Source organism: Bos grunniens, chromosome 23, assembly GCF_055505025.1.
Source record: "Bos grunniens cultivar Pamir isolate PY7600 chromosome 23, Bosgru_T2T1.0, whole genome shotgun sequence".
Lineage (NCBI taxonomy): Eukaryota > Metazoa > Chordata > Mammalia > Artiodactyla > Bovidae > Bos > Bos grunniens.
The window spans coordinates 10,838,217-10,855,535 of NC_141187.1; positions in this window are offsets into that span (position 1 = coordinate 10,838,217).

Sequence of the window (17,319 nt, forward strand, 5' to 3'; positions counted from 1 at the left end):
ATTTCTTCTTCCCACCTTTTAACTGGATTATTCTTTTCTTTGGAAGTATATGAGTTCTTTATATATTCTGTTTTTTTAAAAAAATATTTTTTAATGCCTAAGTAATAGACATGTGGTTTTTATTACTTTTTAGTATTAAAGGACTCTAAATTCTCTTTTCAATGTCCATTTTTCCCTCTGACTTAAGAACATAAAACATACTCACTATAAAAGAGATAGAAACACAGGAAAGGACAACTATGAAAAATAAAACTTTCATTCTAATGGTTGTTAGGATTTTATTGTATATATTTTTAATATTCTTCTTAGAGTATTGACATACCCTTTTAAAATTAATTTTTGTTGGAGTACAGTTGTGTCACAATGTTGTTAGGTTGTACTGCACAGCAGTCAGTCAGCTATACACTTATGTTGTAGTTTGTCCTTTAGTCACTCCGTCGTGCCTGACATTTTACGACCCCACAGACTGCAGCCCGCCGGGCTCCTCTGTCCGTGGGATTCTCTAGGCAGGAATACTGGAGTGGGTAGCCATTCCCTTCTCCAGGGGATCTTCCCAGCTTACAGATCAAACCTGGGTCTCCTGCATTGCAGATGGATTCTAGACTGTCTGAGTACCAGGAAAGCCCACATACACTTGTATCTCCTATTTTTTTAGATTTCCTTCCCATTTAGGTCACCACAGAGCACTGAGTAGAGTTCCCTGAGCTATGTAGGTTCTCATTAGTTACCCTATTTTATCCTCTGTATAAAACAGTGTGTATATGTCAGTCCAAACTCCCAATTCATCCCACCCCCTCCATGTTCTTTATTTTCAATATTAACTCTTTATCCATCATGTGCTTTGCAAAAATGTTTTCTCTAATTTGATAGGTTGCCTTTTCACTTTGTTGATGGTTTTCTTTGCTGTATAGAAGCTTTTTGGTTTAACGAAGTCCCATTTATTTGTCCTTCTTCTCTTATTGCCTTTACTTTTGGTGTCAAATCCGAGAAATCATTGCCAAGACCAATGTCAAGGAGGTTTCACTCCATTTTTTTTCTCCTAAGAATTTAATTTTAATTTCAGTCTTACATTCAACTCTCTTTTAAACTTGTATTATTTTTGGCTGCTCTGGGTCTTCGTTGCTGTGCATGGCCTTTTTTTCTAGTTGCGGTGAGTGAAGGCTACTGTCCAGTTACAGTCTGGGGGCTTCTCATTTCAGTGGCTTCTCTTGTGGAGCAAGGGCTTAAGTGTGCACGAGCCTCAGTAGTCGCAGCTCGTGGGCTTGGTGGTCGCACTGCATGGACTGAGTCGCCCCACCGCATATGGAATCTTCCTGGGCCAGGGATCGAGCCTGTGTCCCCTGCATTGGCAGGTGGATTCTTGACCACTGGACCACCAGGGTGGTCCTACATTCAACTCTTTAATCCATTTCAGTTGATCTTTGTGTATGATGTACGATAGTGATCCAGTTTCTTCCTTTTGCCTGCGGCTCTCCAGTTTTCCCCATGTGGCTGTTCATTTCCCACCATTTATTGAAGAGACTGTCCTTTCCGCATCGTATATTCCGGCACTGTTGTCATAAATTAGTTGACCGTATTTGTGTGGGTTTATGTCTGGGATTTCTATCCTGTTCCATTGATCTCTGTGTCCGTTTTTATACCAGTACCATTACTGTTTTGACAATGTAGCACTGTAGTCTAATTTGAAGTCAGGAAGCATGGTGCCTCCAGCCTTGTTCTTCTTAACCAAGATTGTTCTGGCTCTTCGAGGTATTATGTAGTCCATACAAATTTTAGACTTGTTTATTCTAAATATGTCGAAAGATGCTGTTGGAATTTTGATAGAGGTTGCATCGAATCTGTAGATTTCTTTGGGTAGTATGGACATTTAAAAATATTCTTCCATTCCATGAGCGTAGAATATCTTTCCATTTATTTGTGTCTTCAGTTTATTTTATCAGTGTCTGTAGTTCTCAGTGTACAGGTCTTTCAATTCCTTATTCCAGGATATTTTATTCTTTTTGATGGGATTGCTTAAATTTCTCTGATAGTTCAATGTTAGCAGCATATTTTTGTATGTTGATTTTGTATCCTGCAACTTTACTGAATTCATTTCTTAGCTCTAACAGTTTTTTGGTGGAGTCTTTAGGGTTATGTGTGTGTATGTGTGTGTGTATGTGTGTATATATAAATAAATCTTTTTATTGGCAAACAGTGACAGTTTTACTTCTTCCTGTCTGAGTTGGATGACTTTTATTTTTCTTCCTAATTGCTCTGTCTAGGACTTCCAGTACCATGTTTAGTAAGTGGTGAGGGCTTCTCTGGTGGCTCAGTGGTAAAGAATCCACCTGCCAATGCAGGAAACACGGGTGTGATCTCTGGTCTGGGAAGATCCCACGTGCCATGGAGCAACTAAGCCTGTGAGCCACAACTATCGAGCCCATACACCACCACCACTGAAGCCCGCATGCCCTGGAACCTGGGCTCCACGGCAAGAGAAGCCACTGCAGTGAGAAGTCCATGCCCCACCACTAGAGAGTAGCCCCCACTAGCTACAATTAGAGAAAAGTCCACGGAGCAACAAAGACCTAGCACAACCCAAATAAATAAATTAAAAAAATAACTGGTGGGAGTGGGCATCTTTGTCTTGTTCCTGATCTTAGAGGGAAAGCTTTCAGCTTTTCATCATTGAGAATAATGTTTTCATGATGTTTGTTTCTTGATGTAGGTTTTTTATCACTTATGAACTTCCCTCTTAGAATTGATTTTGCTATATCTCATAAGTTTGAGTATATCATATTTCTGTTTTAATTTTTCTCAAGGTATTTTTAAAATCTCTTTTGATTTTTCTTTGATCCATTGGTTGTTCAGTAGCATGTTGTTTAATCTCCACATGTTTGTGAATTTTCCAGTTTTCTTCCTGTAATTTATTTCTAGTTTCATACCATTGTAGTCAGAAGATTTTTGATATGATTTCAATCTTCTTAAGTTTACTGGGACTTGTTTTGTGGCTTAACATGATCTATCCTGGAAAATGTTCCTTGTATACTTGAAGATTGTGTTCTATATATTTTTGAGTAGAGTATTCTGTATATATCTGTTAATCTGATCTAAAGTGTTAAGGCTTTTTCCTTAGTGATTGTCTGGATGATCTATCCATTGATGAAAGTGGACCATTGACATCCTCTGCTGTTATTCTATTGGATTATTGTATTATTGGAATGAAAACTGACTTTTTCTAGTCAGTTTTCTAACTATGTTTTTCTAGCTGGTTTTATCAATACCAAAGAAGGACAATGTCAAAGAATGTTCAAACTACTGCACAATTGCACTCATTTCACATGCTAGCAAGTTCATGCTCAAAATCCTCTGAGCTAGACTTCATACAGTATGTGAACCAAGAACTTCCAGGTGTACAACTTGGATTTAGAAAAGTCAGAGGAACCATAGATCAAATTGTAAACATTCATTGGATCATAGAAAAAGCAAGAGAATTCCAGAAAAACTACTTCTGCTTCATTGATTAAGCTAAAGCCTTTGACTGTGTGGATCACAATGAACTGTGGAAAAGTCTTCAAGAGATGGGACTATCAGACCACCTTACCTGCCTCCTGCAAAACCTGTATGCAGGTCAAGAAGCAACAGTTAGAACCAAACATGGAACAATGGATTGGTTCAAAATTGGGAAAGGAGTACATCAAGGCTGTATACTGTCACCTTGTTTATTTAAATTATATGCAGAGTTCAGATCAGTTGCTCAGTTGTGTCCAACTCTTTGTGACCCCATGGACTGCAGCATACCAGGCTTCCCTGTCAATCACTAACTACTGGAGCTTGCTGAAACTCATGTCCATCGAGTTGATGATGCCAACTCAATGAGTTGGATGGATTCCATTATCATTATGTAATTCCCTTCTTTTTCTTTGTCTTAAAGTCAGTTTTGTAAGATATGAGTACAGCTACCCAACTTTATTTTGATTTTCATTTGTATGGAATATCTTTTCCATGAGTTCACTTTTTGTATATGCAGAGTACATCATGTGAAATGCCAGGCTGGATGAAGCACAAGCTGAAATCAAGACTGCCGGGAGAAATACCAATAACCGCAAATATGCAGATGATACCACCCTTAAGGTGGAAAGCGAAGAGGAACTAAAGAGCCTCTTGATGAAGGTGAAAGAAGAGAGTGAAAAAGCTGACTTAAAACTCGGTGTTCAAAAAACAAAGATCATGGCATCCGGTCCCATCACTTCATGGCAAATAGATGGGGAAACAACAGACACAGTGACAGACTTTGTTTTCTTGGGCTCCAAAATCACTGCAGATGGTGACTGCAGCCATGAAATTAAAAGACACTTGCTCTTTGGAAGAAAAGCTATGACCAGCCTCAGTTCATTTCAGTCTCTCAGTCGTGTCCGACTCTTTGTGACCCCATGAATCACAGCACGCCAGGCCTCCCTGTCCATCACCAACTCCCGGAGTTCACTCAAACTCATGTCCATCGAGTCAGTGATGCCATCCAGCCATCTCATCCTCTGTCATCCCCTTCTCCCCCTACCCTCAATCCCTCCCAGGATCAGGGTCTTTTCCAATGAGACAACTCTTCGCGTGAGGTGGCCAAAGTACTGGAGGTTCAGCTTTCGCATCAGTCCCTCCAATGAATACCCAGGACTGATCTCCTGGGTGGAGATGGACTGTTTGGATCTCCTTGCAGTCCAAGGGACTCTCAAGAGTCTTCACCAACACCAAAGTTCAAAAACATCAATTCTTCAATGCTCAGCTTTCTTCACAGTCCAATTCTCACATCCATACATGACTACTGGAAAAACCATAGCCTTGACTAGACAGACCTTTGTTGGCAAAGTAATGTCTCTGCTTTTTAATATGCTATCTAGGTTGGTCATAACTTTCCTTCCAAGGAGTAAGCATCTTTTAATTTCATGGCTGCAATCACCATCCACAGTGATTTTGGAAAAGTCAAAAAATAAAGTCTGACGCTGTTTTCCCCATCTATTTCCCATGAAGTGATGGGACCAGATGCCATGATCTTAGTTTTCTGAATGTTGAGCTTTAAGCCAACTTTTTCACTCTCCTCTTCCACTTTCATCAAGAGGCTCTTTAGTTCCTCTTCACTTTCTGCCATAAAGGTGTTGTCATCTGCATATCTGAGGTTATTGATATTTCTCCTGGCATTCTTGATTCCAGCTTGTGCTTCTTCTAGCCCAGCGTTTCTCATGATGTACTCTGCATATAAGTTAAATAAGCAGGGTGACAATATACAGCCTTGACATACTCCTTTTCCTATTTGGAACCAGTCTGTTGTTCCATGTCCAGTTCTAACTGTTGCTTCCTGACCTGCATATAGGATTCTCAAGAGGCACGTCAGGTGGTCTGGTATTCCCATCTCTTTGAGAATTTTCCACAGTTTATTGTGATCCACACAGTCAACGGCTTTGGCACAGTCAATAAAGCAGAAATAGACGTTTTTCTGGAACTCTCTTGCTTTTTTGATGATCCAGCAGATGTTGGCAATTTGATCTCTGGTTCCTCTGCCTTTTCTAAAACCAGCTTGAACAACTGGAAGTTCGTGGTTCACGTATTGCTGAAGCCTGGCTTGGAGAATTTTGAGCATGACTTTACTAGCGTGTAAGATGAGTGCAATTGTGCGGTAGTTTGAGCATTCTTTGGCATTGCCTTTCTTTGGGATTGGAATGAAAACTGACCTTTTCCAGTCCTGTGGCCACTGCTGAGTTTTCCAAATTTGCTGGCATATTGAATTCATCACTTTCACAGCATCATCTTTCAGGATTTGAAAGAGCTCAACTGGAATTCCATCACCTCCACTAGCTTTGTTCGTAGTGATGCTTTCTAAGGCCCACTTAACTTCACATTCCAGGATGTCTGGCTCTAGGTGAGTGATCACACCATTGTGATTATCTGGGTCATGAAGATCTTTTTTGTACAGTTCTTCTGTGTATTCTTGCCACCTCTTCTTAATATCTTCTGTTTCTGTTAGGTCTGTATCATTTCTGTCCTTTATAGAGCCCATCTTTGCATGAAATGTTCCCTTGGTATCTCTAATTTTCTTGAAGAGATCTCTAGTCTTTCCTGTTCTGTTGTTTTCCTCTATTTCTTTGCATTGAAGCTGAGGAAGGCTTTCTTATCTCTTCTTGCTATTCTTTGGAACTCTGCATTCAGATGCTTATATCTTTCCTTTTCTCCTTTGCTTTTTGCTTCTCTTCTTTTCACAGCTATTTGTAAGGCCTCCCCAGACAGCCATTTTGCTTTTTTGCATTTCTTTTCCATGGGGATGGTCTTGATCCCTATCTCCTGTACAATGTCATGAACCTCCATCCATGGTTCATCAGGAACTCTATCTATCAGATCTAGGCCCCTAAATCTATTTCTCACTTCCACTGTATAATCATAAGGGATTTGATTTAGGTCATACCTGAATGTTCTAGTGGTTTTCCCCACTTTCTTCCATTTCAGTCTGAATTTGGCAATAAGGAGTTCATGATCTGAGCCACAGTCAGCTCCCAGTCTTGTTTTTGCTGACTGTATAGAGCTTCTCCATCTTTGGCTGCAAAGAATATAATCAGTCTGATTTCAGTGTTGACCATCTGGTGATGTCCATGTGTAGAGTCTTCTCTTGTGTTGTTGGAAGAGGGTGTTTGCTATGACCAGTGCATTTTCTTGGCAAAACTCTATTAGTCTTTGCCCTGCTTCATTCCGTACTCCCAGGCCAAATTTGCCTGTTACTCCAGGTGTTTCTTGACTTCCTACTTTTGCATTCCAGTCCCCTATAATGAAAAGGACATCTGTTTTGGGTGTTAGTTCTAAAATGTCTTGTAGGTCTTCACAGAACCGTTCAGCTTCAGTCTTTGCAGCATTACTGGTTGAGGCCTAGGCTTGGATTACTGTGATATTGAATGGTTTGCCTTGGAAATGAACAGAGATCATTCTGTTATTTTCTAGATTGCATCCAAGTACTGCATTTCAGACTCTTGTTGACCATGATGGCTATTCCATTTCTTCTAAAGGATTCCTGTCCACAGTAGTAGATATAACGGTCATCTGAGTTAAATTCACCCATTCCAGTCCATTTTAGTTCGCTGATTCCTAGAATGTCGACGTTCACTCATGCCACCTCCTGTTTGACCACTTCCAATTTGCCTTGATCCATGGGCCCTGACATTCCAGGTTCCTATGCAATATTGCTCTTTACAGCATTGGACCTTGCTTCTATCTCCAGTCACATCCAAAACTGGGTATTGTTTTTGCTTTGGCTCCATCCCTTCATTCTTTCTGGAGTTATTTCTCCACTAATCTCCAGTAGCATATTGGGCACCTACTGACCTGGGGAGTTCCTCTTTCAGTATCCTATCATTTTGCCTTTTCATACTGTTCATGGGGTTCTCAAGGCAAGAAAACTGAAGTGGTTTGCCATTCCCTTCTCTGGTGGACCACATTCTGTCAGACCCCTCCACCATGACCTGCCCATCTTTGGTGGCCCCACACACCATGGCTTAGTTTCATTGAGTTAGACAAGGCTGTGGTCCGTGTGATCAGATTGGCTAGTTTTCTGTGATTACGGTTTCAGTGTGTCTGCCCTCTGATGCCCTCTTGCAACACCTACCTTCTTACTTGGGTTTCTCTTACCTTGGACATGGGGTATCTCTTCACGGCTGCTCCAGCAAAGCACAGGCTCTGCTCCTTACCTTGAACGAGGGGTATCTCCTCACGGCCACCCCTCCTGATCTTGAACGTGGAGTAGCTCCTCTCGGCCCTCCTGCGCCTGCACAGCCGCCACTCCTTGGACGTGGGGTAGCTCCTCCTGGCCGCCACCCCTGACCTCAGATGTGGAGTAGTTCCTCTTTGTTGCCGCCCTTGACCTTGGATGTGGGGTAGCTCCTCTTGGCCGCTCCTGTGCTGACGCAGCCTGGCACTCTCGGTCGCCGCCCCTGACCTTGGGCAAGGGGTAGCTCCTCTTGGCCACGCTTCTGACCAGTCTAGAGAGCATATTAAAAAGCAGAGACATTACTTTGCTGACAAAGGTCTGTCTAGTCAAGGCTATGGTCTTACCAGTAGTCATGTATGGATGTGAGAGTTGGATCATAAAGAAGGCTGACCACTGAAGAATTGATGCTTTTGAACTGTGGTGTTGGAGAAGACTCTTGAGAGTCCCTTGAGAGACTGCAAGGAGATCAAACCAGTCAATCCTAAAGGAAATCAGTCCTGAATATTCATTAGAAGGACTGAAGCTCCAATGCTTTGACCACCTGATGTGAAGAGCTGACTTACTGGAAAAGACCATGATGCTGAGAAAGATTGAGGGAAGGAGGAAAAGGGGACGACAGAGAATGAGATGATTGAATGGCACGACTGATTCCATGGACATGAGTTTGAGCAAGCTCCGGGAGATAGTGAAGGACAAGGAAGCCTGGTGTGCTGCAGTCCGTGGGGTTGCAAAGAGTCAGACATGACTGAGTGACTGAACAACAACAAATTATTGTATTGCTGTGTATTTCTTTCTTTAGGTCTGATAATATTTTTTTTGTATATTTGGGTGCTCCTGTGTTGGAAGCATTAACATTTATAAATGTTGTCTTGTTGGATTGATTCCTTTATCCTTATGTAATTGCCTTCTTTTTCTCTTTATCCTAAAGTCAATTTTGTAAGATATGAGTATAGCTGCCCTAGCTTTCTTTTGATTTTCATTTGTATGGAATATCTTTTCCATGAGTTCACTTTCAGTCTGTGTGTGCTCTTAAACCTGAAGTGAGTCTCCTGTAGGCAGTACACCGATGAGTCTTGTTTTTTTTTCCCCCCATATTTATTTGTTTTATTCTTGGCTGCGCTGGGTCTTCTTGCTGTGTGCAGTCTTTCTCTAGTTGTGGCGAGCAGGGGCTACTGTTTGCTATGATGCATGGGCTTCTCTTATTGCAGAGCACAGGCTTAGCAGATGTGGTGCATGGGCTTAGTTGCTCTGTGGCATGACTGGGGATTCAACCTGTGTCCCCTTCATTGGCAGGTGGATTCTTAACCAGTGGACCATCAGGGAAGTCCTGGGTCTTGTTGTTGTTTTTTTAATCCATTCAGGCACTCTCTTTTTTTCCTAAAAATGTCTTTAATTTTCTGTCACTCTTTTTTTTATTGTGGAAAAATATATAATGTAACATTTACCATTTTTTGGATAATCAACAAGGACTTACTGTACAGCACATGGAGCTCTTCTCAGTGTTATGTGGCAGCCTGAATGGGAAGAGTTTGGATACATGTATATATATGGCTATTCACCTGAGACTATCACAATGTTATTTGCCTTCAGCTATACCCCAATACCGGAGAAGGCAATGGCACCCCACTCCAGTACTCTTGCCTGGAAAATCCCATGGATGGAGGAGCCTGGTGGGCTGCAGTCCATGGGGTCGCTAGGAGTCGGACACAACTAAGTGACTTCACTTTCACTTTCACGCATTGGAGAAGGAAATGGCAACCCACTCCAGTGTTCTTGCCTGGAGAATCCCAGGGACGGGGGAGCCTGATGGGCTGCCGTCTATGGGGTTGCACAGAGTCAGACACGACTGAAGCAATTTAGCAGCAGCAGCATACACCAATACAAAATAAAAAGTTTTTTTTTTTTTAAATTACCATTTCTAAGTGTAAAATGCCATTAAGGCACACTCACAACAACATTCATGTTGTTGTACAACTGTTACCAATTCACCTCCAGAACTTTATCATCATCACCAACTGAAGCTCTGTACCCATTAAATGAATAATTCCCTATTTCAGACAGTCTGTAGTATGAAGTCAAGTGGGCTTTAGAAAGCGTTACTACAAACAAAGCTAATGGAGGTGATGGAATTCCAGCCAAGCTATTTAAAAATCCTAAAAGATAATACTGTTTAAGTGCTGCACTCAATATGTCAGCTGCTGCTGCTGCTGGTAAGTTGCTTCAGTCGTGTCCGACTGTGCGACCCCATGGACTGCAGCCTACCAGGCTCCTCTGTCCGTGGGATTTTCCAGGCAAGATACTGGAGTGGGTTGCCATTGCCTTCTCCACAATATGTCAGCAAATTTGAAAAACTCAGCAGTGGCCACAGGACTGGTAAAGGTCAGTTTTCATTCCAGTCCCAAAGAAGAAATGCCAAAGAATGTTCAAACTACTGCACAATTGCACTCATTTCAATGCTAGCAAGGTTATACTCAAAATCCTACAAGCTAGGCTTCAGCAGCATCTGAACCAAGGATTTTCAGATGTACAATCTGGGTTTCAAAGAGACAGAGGAACCAGAGATCAAATTGCCAGTGTTCATTGGATTGTGGAGAAAGCAAGGGGGGTTCTAGAAAAACATCTACTTCTGCTTTATTGACTACACTGAAGTCTTTGACTGTGTTGATAACAACAAACTGTGGAAAATTCTTAAAGAGATAGAAATACCAGACCACCTTACTTTTCTCCTGAGAAGCCTGTATGCAGGTCAAGAAGCAACTGTTAGAACTGGACATTGAACAATGGACTTGTTCAAAATTGGGAAAGGAGTACATCAAGCCTGTATATTGTCACCCTGCTGATTTAACTCATATACAGAGTACGTCTTGTAAAATGGCAGGCTGGATGAATCACAAGTTGGAATCAAGATTGACAGGAGAAATACCAACAACTTCATATATACAGATGACACCATTCTAATGGCAGAAAGTGAAGAGGAACCAGAGATCCTCTTGAAGGTGAAAGAGGAGGGTGAAAAAGCTGGCTTGAAACTCAACATTCAGAAAACTAAGATCATGACATTTGGTTCCATAACTTCGTGGCAAATGGGGAAAAAGTGGAAACAGTGACTTTCTGGGGCTCCACAATCACTGTGGATGGTGTCTGCAGCCATGAAATTAAAAGATGCTTGCTCCTTGGAAGGAAAGGTATGTCAAACCTAGACAGGGTGTTAAAAAGCAGAAGCATCACTTTGCCGATAAATGTTCGTATAGTCAAAGCTATGGTTTTTCTAGTAGTCATATACAGATGTGAGAGTTGGACCATAAAGAAATCTGAGTACCAAAGAACTGAAACTTTCAAATTGTGGTGCTGGAGAAGACCCTTGAGAATCCCTTGGACTGCAAGAAGATCAAACCAGTCAATCCTAAAGGAAATCAACCCTGAATATTCATTGGAAGGACTATCGTTGAGGCTGAAGCTCCAGTATTTTGACCACCTGATGCAAAGAACCAATTCATTGGAAAAGACCCTGATGCTGGGAAAGATTGAAGGCAAAAGGAGAAGTGGGCAGCAGAAGATGAGAAGGCTAGATAGCATCCCTGACTGAATGGACATGAATTTGAGCAAACTCCACGAGATAGTGGAGGACAGAGGAGCCTGATATGCTACAATCCATGGGGTTGAAAAGAGTTGGACATGACTTAGCAACTGAACAGCAACAATATTTCATTGTATGATTATACTGTATTGTATTCATCCATCACCTGATGACAGATGCTTAGGTTGCTTTTACCTTAAAAATTTTTTTGAAGTATAGTAGATTTGCTTCTCTGTTTTGACAATTGTGAATAATGCTATAGTGAACATGGGTGTGCAGGTATCTGTGCGAGTCCCTGCTTTCATTTCTTTGGGATATACTCCAGTTGTTGAATTGCTGGGTCATGTGATAATTCTATGGTTAAGTTTTTAGAAATTGCCATATGTTTTCCACAAGCAGCTAAACAGTTTTATATTCCCACTCGCAACACATAGGGTTCCAAATTTCTCCATGCCCTCAATGTTTGTTTTTTTCCTGCATTTGTTGTTGTTAGCCATTGTCTTTAAAAAATTAATGAAGTATAGTTGATTTGCAATGTTGTGTTTGTTTGCAAGTTTGTGTTTATTTGTGTGTATAGCAAAGTGCCTCAGTTATACATATATATGTATATTCTTCCCCACTGTGGTTTATCACAGGATACTGAATGCACTTCCCTGCGCTGTAACAGCAGGACCTTGTTGTTTCTCCACCCTATGTATAATAGTTTGCCTCTGCTAATCTCAAACTCCCAATCCTTCCCTTCCCCCTTGGCAACCATAAGTCTGTTCTCTGTATCTGTGAGTCTGTTTTCACTTTGTAGATGTGTTCATTAGTGGCACATTTTAGATTCTACGTATGAGTGATATCGTATGATATTGGTCTTATTTTTTTGGCTGTGCTTGGTCTTTGCTGGGGCTCGTGGTCTTCTCTAAGTTGTGATACATGGGCTTAGTTTCCCTGTGGCATGTGGGATCTTAGTTTCCTGACCCCCTGGGATCAAATCCACATCCCCTGTATTGGAAGATTGTTAACCACTGGACTCCCAGGGAAGCCCTTGTCTTTCTGTTTCTGATTTACTTTGCTTAGTGTGATAATTTCTAGGTCCATTCATACTGCTGAGGTATGGCATTACTTCATTTCTTTTGGTGACTGAGTGCTATTCAGTGTGTGTGTGTATCTCACATCTTTATCCATTCATTCGTCAGTGGGCATTTAGCTTGTTTCCATGGCAATGGCACCCCACTCCAGTACTCTTGCCTGGAAAATCCCATGGATGGAGGAGCCTGGTAGGCTGCAGTCCATGGGGTCACTAGGAGTCGGACACGACTGAGCGACTTCACTTTCACTTTTCACTTTCATGCATTGGAGAAGGAAATGGCAACCCACTCCAGTGTTCTTGCCTGGAGAATCCCAGGGACAGGGGAGCCTGGTGGGCTGCCGTCTATGGGGTCGCACAGAGTCGGACATGACTGAAGCAACTTAGCAGCAGCAGCAGCAGCAGCATGTCTTGGCTGTTGTAAATAGTGTTGTTGTGAATGTAGGGACACCTGTACCTTTTTGCGTTATAGTTTTGCTCAGTTATGTGCCCAGGAGTGGGATTGCTGGATCATATGGCAGTGCTAGTTTTATGTTTTTTGAGGAACCGCCATCCTTTCTTCCATAGTAGCTGTATCAATTTACATTCCCCCCAGCAGTGGGGGAGGGTTCCCTTTATCCCCCACACTATCTCCTGCATTAATTATTTGTAGGCTTTTTAAATGATGACCATTCTGATCTGTGAGGTCGTACCTCATTGTTGTTTTGACTTGCTTTTCTCTGATAATGATGATGAGCATCTTTTCATCTGCTTTTGGCCATCCATATGTCTTCTTTGGAGAAATGTCTATTTAGGTCTTCTGCCCACTTTTTGACTGGGTTGTTTGTTTTTTGTTATTGAATTGCATGAGCTGTTTGCGTATTTTGGAAATTAAGCCCTTTGCTGGGTGCATCATTTGCAAATACTTTCTCCCAGTCCATAGGTTGTCTTTTTATTTGGTTTATGGTTTCCTTTGCTGTGCAAAAGCTTATAAATTTGACTAGGTCCCATTTGTTTATTTTTGCTTTTATTTCTATTGCCTTGAGAGGCTGGCCTAAGAAAACATTAGTATGATTTATGTCAGAATGTTTTGCCTATGTTCTCTTCTACTTTTATGGTGTTGTGTCTTATATTTACAACTTTAAGCCATTTTGAGTTTATTTCTGTGTGCGGTGTGAGGGCCTGTTGTAGCTTCACTGATTCACATGCATCTGTCCAACTTTCCCAGCACACTTGCTGAAGGGACTGTCTTTTCCCCATTGTATATTCTTGCCTCCTTTGTCAAAGACTAAGTGTCCATAGGTGTGTGGGTTTATTTCTGGGCTCTCTGTTCTGCTCAGCTGATCTGCATCTCTCTCTCTTTGTGCCAATACCAGGCTGTTTTGGTTAGTTTTGTAGTGTTGTCTGAAGTACAGGAGGGTTATGCCTCCTGCTTTGTTCTTTTTCATCAGGACTGCTTTGGCAATTCTGGGTCTTTTATGGTTCCATATAAATTTCAGGATTATTTGTTCTAGTTCTGTGAAAAATGTTATGAGTATTTTTATAAGTATTGCATTGAACCTGTAAATTACTTTGATTTTTAACAATAGTCTTCTAATCCAAGAGCATGGGATATCTTTCCATTTCTTTGAATCATCTTCAGTTTCCTTCATTAATGTTTTATAATTCTCAGCATATAAGTCTTTCACCACTTTGGAGAGATTTATGCCTAAGTATTTTATTTACTTATTTAAAATATTTTTCAAGTGAGGCTGCTGTCACTGGTTCAATATTTATTTATTTAATTTTGGCTGTGCCTTGTGACTTGTGGGATCTTAGTTCTCAGATCAGGGATTGATCCTGGGGCCACAGCAGATGAAAGTGTGAGTTCTGGACTGCCAGGGAACTTTTCCTGGTGAGCATCTTTATAATCATTACTTTAAAATCTTTTGGGGGTAAATTATCTGTTTTATTGAAGTCTTTTTTCCTTGTTCTTTTACTTGGAACATATTCCTCTCTTTCTTCATTTTGCTTGACTCTCTGTGTCAGTTTTTTATTTAGTAAATTAAATAATCACCTCGACAGAGCCTGCAGATGCAGGTGATCAAGAGGCATCTTCTGGGCAGCAGCAGCAAAAGCTGGGCCACCAAATGTGTGTAAAAGCTCTTGCTGGAAAAAAAAAAAAGGCCTGGAGCTGTAAGAAACAGTGCCCACCCACTGGAGCCAGACAGAGAACGCCAACATGGCATCTGTCAGCCTCCCCCGACAGAGAGTACCGGATGCTTGCCTGTCAGGCTGGTGCTCCAAGACCAACCAATGAGCCTTTTTCACTTAAAGTGTGGGCGGCTCTAATTTGGCTGATCCCTGGGGTAGGTGAGTCCAAGTGCATGAGGTCTTTTTTTTTTTTTGACTGCATGGACTGTTCATCGCGGTGTGTGGGTTTCTCTGGTCCTGGCGCTCTGGAGCACGTGGACTCCAGTTGCGGCACTCAGGCTTAGTTGCCGTGCAGCTTGTAGGGTCTTAGTTCCCTGACCAGGGACCATACTTGTGTCCCCTGCATTGGAAGGTGGACTCTTAACCACTGAACCACCAGGGAAATCCCTGCATGAGGTCTTGAAGAGCCATTTCCCAGTTCCTTATAGCCTTGTGTTTCTTGTGGATGCAAGCCCTCAAAGCTCAATGTTTTGGGGGCTCAGTTCTCAGATTTTATTTAAAAATTTTTTGTGTATTTTTTGGTCCTGCCACATGGCTTGCAGGATCTTTATTCTCTGCCCAGGGATCCAACCTGGGCTCTCGGCAGTGAAAGCATGGAGTCCTAACCACTGGACAGCCAGGGAATTCCCTCAATTCTCAGGTTTTAATAGTGGGGGTGCTCCATGTGGGGCTCAAACCCTTTACCTCTCAGGTAGGAGCTCCAGGTCTTGTGTCCCCACTTGATTGTGGGTTGCCAGACCAGGGGTGGGCAAGGCTGTTTCTCAGCCTCTCACCCATGTTGGTGTGATCTCTTTCTTGTTTGCCTCATGTATAAGTCACTCAACCAGTTCTTAGGTTGCCTTTTTTAGAGGACATTGCTCCACATGTAACTGTAGACACAGTGTGTATGTACGAGGAGGTGTATTTAGGCTCTTCCTATGCTGCCGTCTTGAGCAGGACTCTTAGAGTTTTCTATATATAATATCCTGTCAGCGGTAAATAGTGACAATTTTAATTCTTCCTTTCTAATTGCTTGCCTTTCATTTTTTTCCTCGCTTAATTGTTGTGGTTAGGACTTCCAATGCTGTGTTGAATAAAGGCAATGAGAGTGGGCATCCTTTCTTGCTCTTGGAGCAAGAACTTTCAGCTTTTCACCATTGAGTATGATGTTAGCTGTGGGTTTGTCGTATCAGGCCTTTATTTATGTTGAGGTACATTTCCTCTAGACTCACTTTGATGTGAATTTTTTCATGAATGGATGTTGAATTTTGTCAGACACTTTTTCTGTATTTATTGAGATGATTATGTAGTTTTTATCCTTCATGTGTTAATGTGGTGTATCACATTGATTTGGAGGTGTTGAACTATCCTTGCATCCCAGGGATAAATCCTCCTTGATCATGGTATATAACCCTTTAAATATATTGTTGAATTTGGGTTGCTAATATTATGTTGAGGTTTTTTGCATCTATGTTCATCAAGGATATTAGCCTGTAATTTTCTTTTCTTGCAGTGTCCTAGTCTGGTTGTGGTATCAAGATAATATTGGCCTCATAAAATGAGTTTGGTAGTGTTCCCGCCTCTTCAGTTTTCTGGAAAAGTTTGAGAAGGATTGGTATTAATTTTTCTTCAAATGTTTGGTAGAATTCACCAGTGAAACCATCTGGTCTTAGACTTTTGTTTTTTGGGAGGATTTTGATTACTCGCTCAGATTTTTCTCTTTTTTGATACAAAAATAAGTACATAGATAAACGTAAGAAATATACACACAAACAAATATCCTTAACTTACCCCTCAAAATCCCGTTCTGCCTTGCAGGGTAACACAGTCACAGGTATAGGGATCAGGACATGGACATCTTTGGCGGGGGGCGGGGGGGGAGGCATTATTCTGCCTCCCACAATAAGAAGACAACAAACTGTAAGATCTGAGGGCAGGACTTCATCTGGTTTATTCAACATCATCCTCAGCACACTATTGGTTTATTGTCAGTACCCAGTCAACACCTGTTTAAAAACTGAGTAAATGAATAAAAAATATAAATTATGTGCTTTCTGTGATAACTCCACATGTAAATAAGGTATGGGTTGTCCCAGAATCTGCAGTTTGCTGTTTCTTACAAATGAAAGATTAAATGGGCACCAAGTTTCAGTTTGAGAAAATGAAAAAGTTCTAGAGATCAATGGTGATAATAATGGTGCAACACTATGACTGTACTTAATACCAATGAATTTAATTTAAAGATTGTAAATGTTACTATATATAAAACCACAATACAAGAATACAAAAGACTAAAATGTACTTGCAGAAGTTTAGGATAAGCATAACAATAAATTATTATACAGTATGTGGGGGAAATCTGGTTATTCCATCTTCTTCATTTAATTTTATAGAAATAGAAATTTTTTAAAAGGACTATTTTTGATATAAAATGTAGTCTGATCCAAAAACATTTAGGAGAAACCTGAGATTTTAGAAGGGGATGTGTACAATCAAAAAAGTGTTCTTTAAATCAACTGCATTAAAATAATAGAAATAGCAATGATTATAAAATATCATTTTGCCACTCTTCCTTATTTTAACCAAAATATTAGAGAAATAAAAACATTAGAGAAATTAAAAAATTAGAGAATACTTTCAGATCAGAATGGAAAAAAAAACTGAATAAAATTTAAAGTTAACATTGCTAATTAAAATACAGTTGGGTCTGTTAAAATTAAAATGGAGTATGTAACAGGTAACAGAGTATTTTATCTGCAGACCATCCACTCTGTATTTAAAGAAAACAGAACAGTC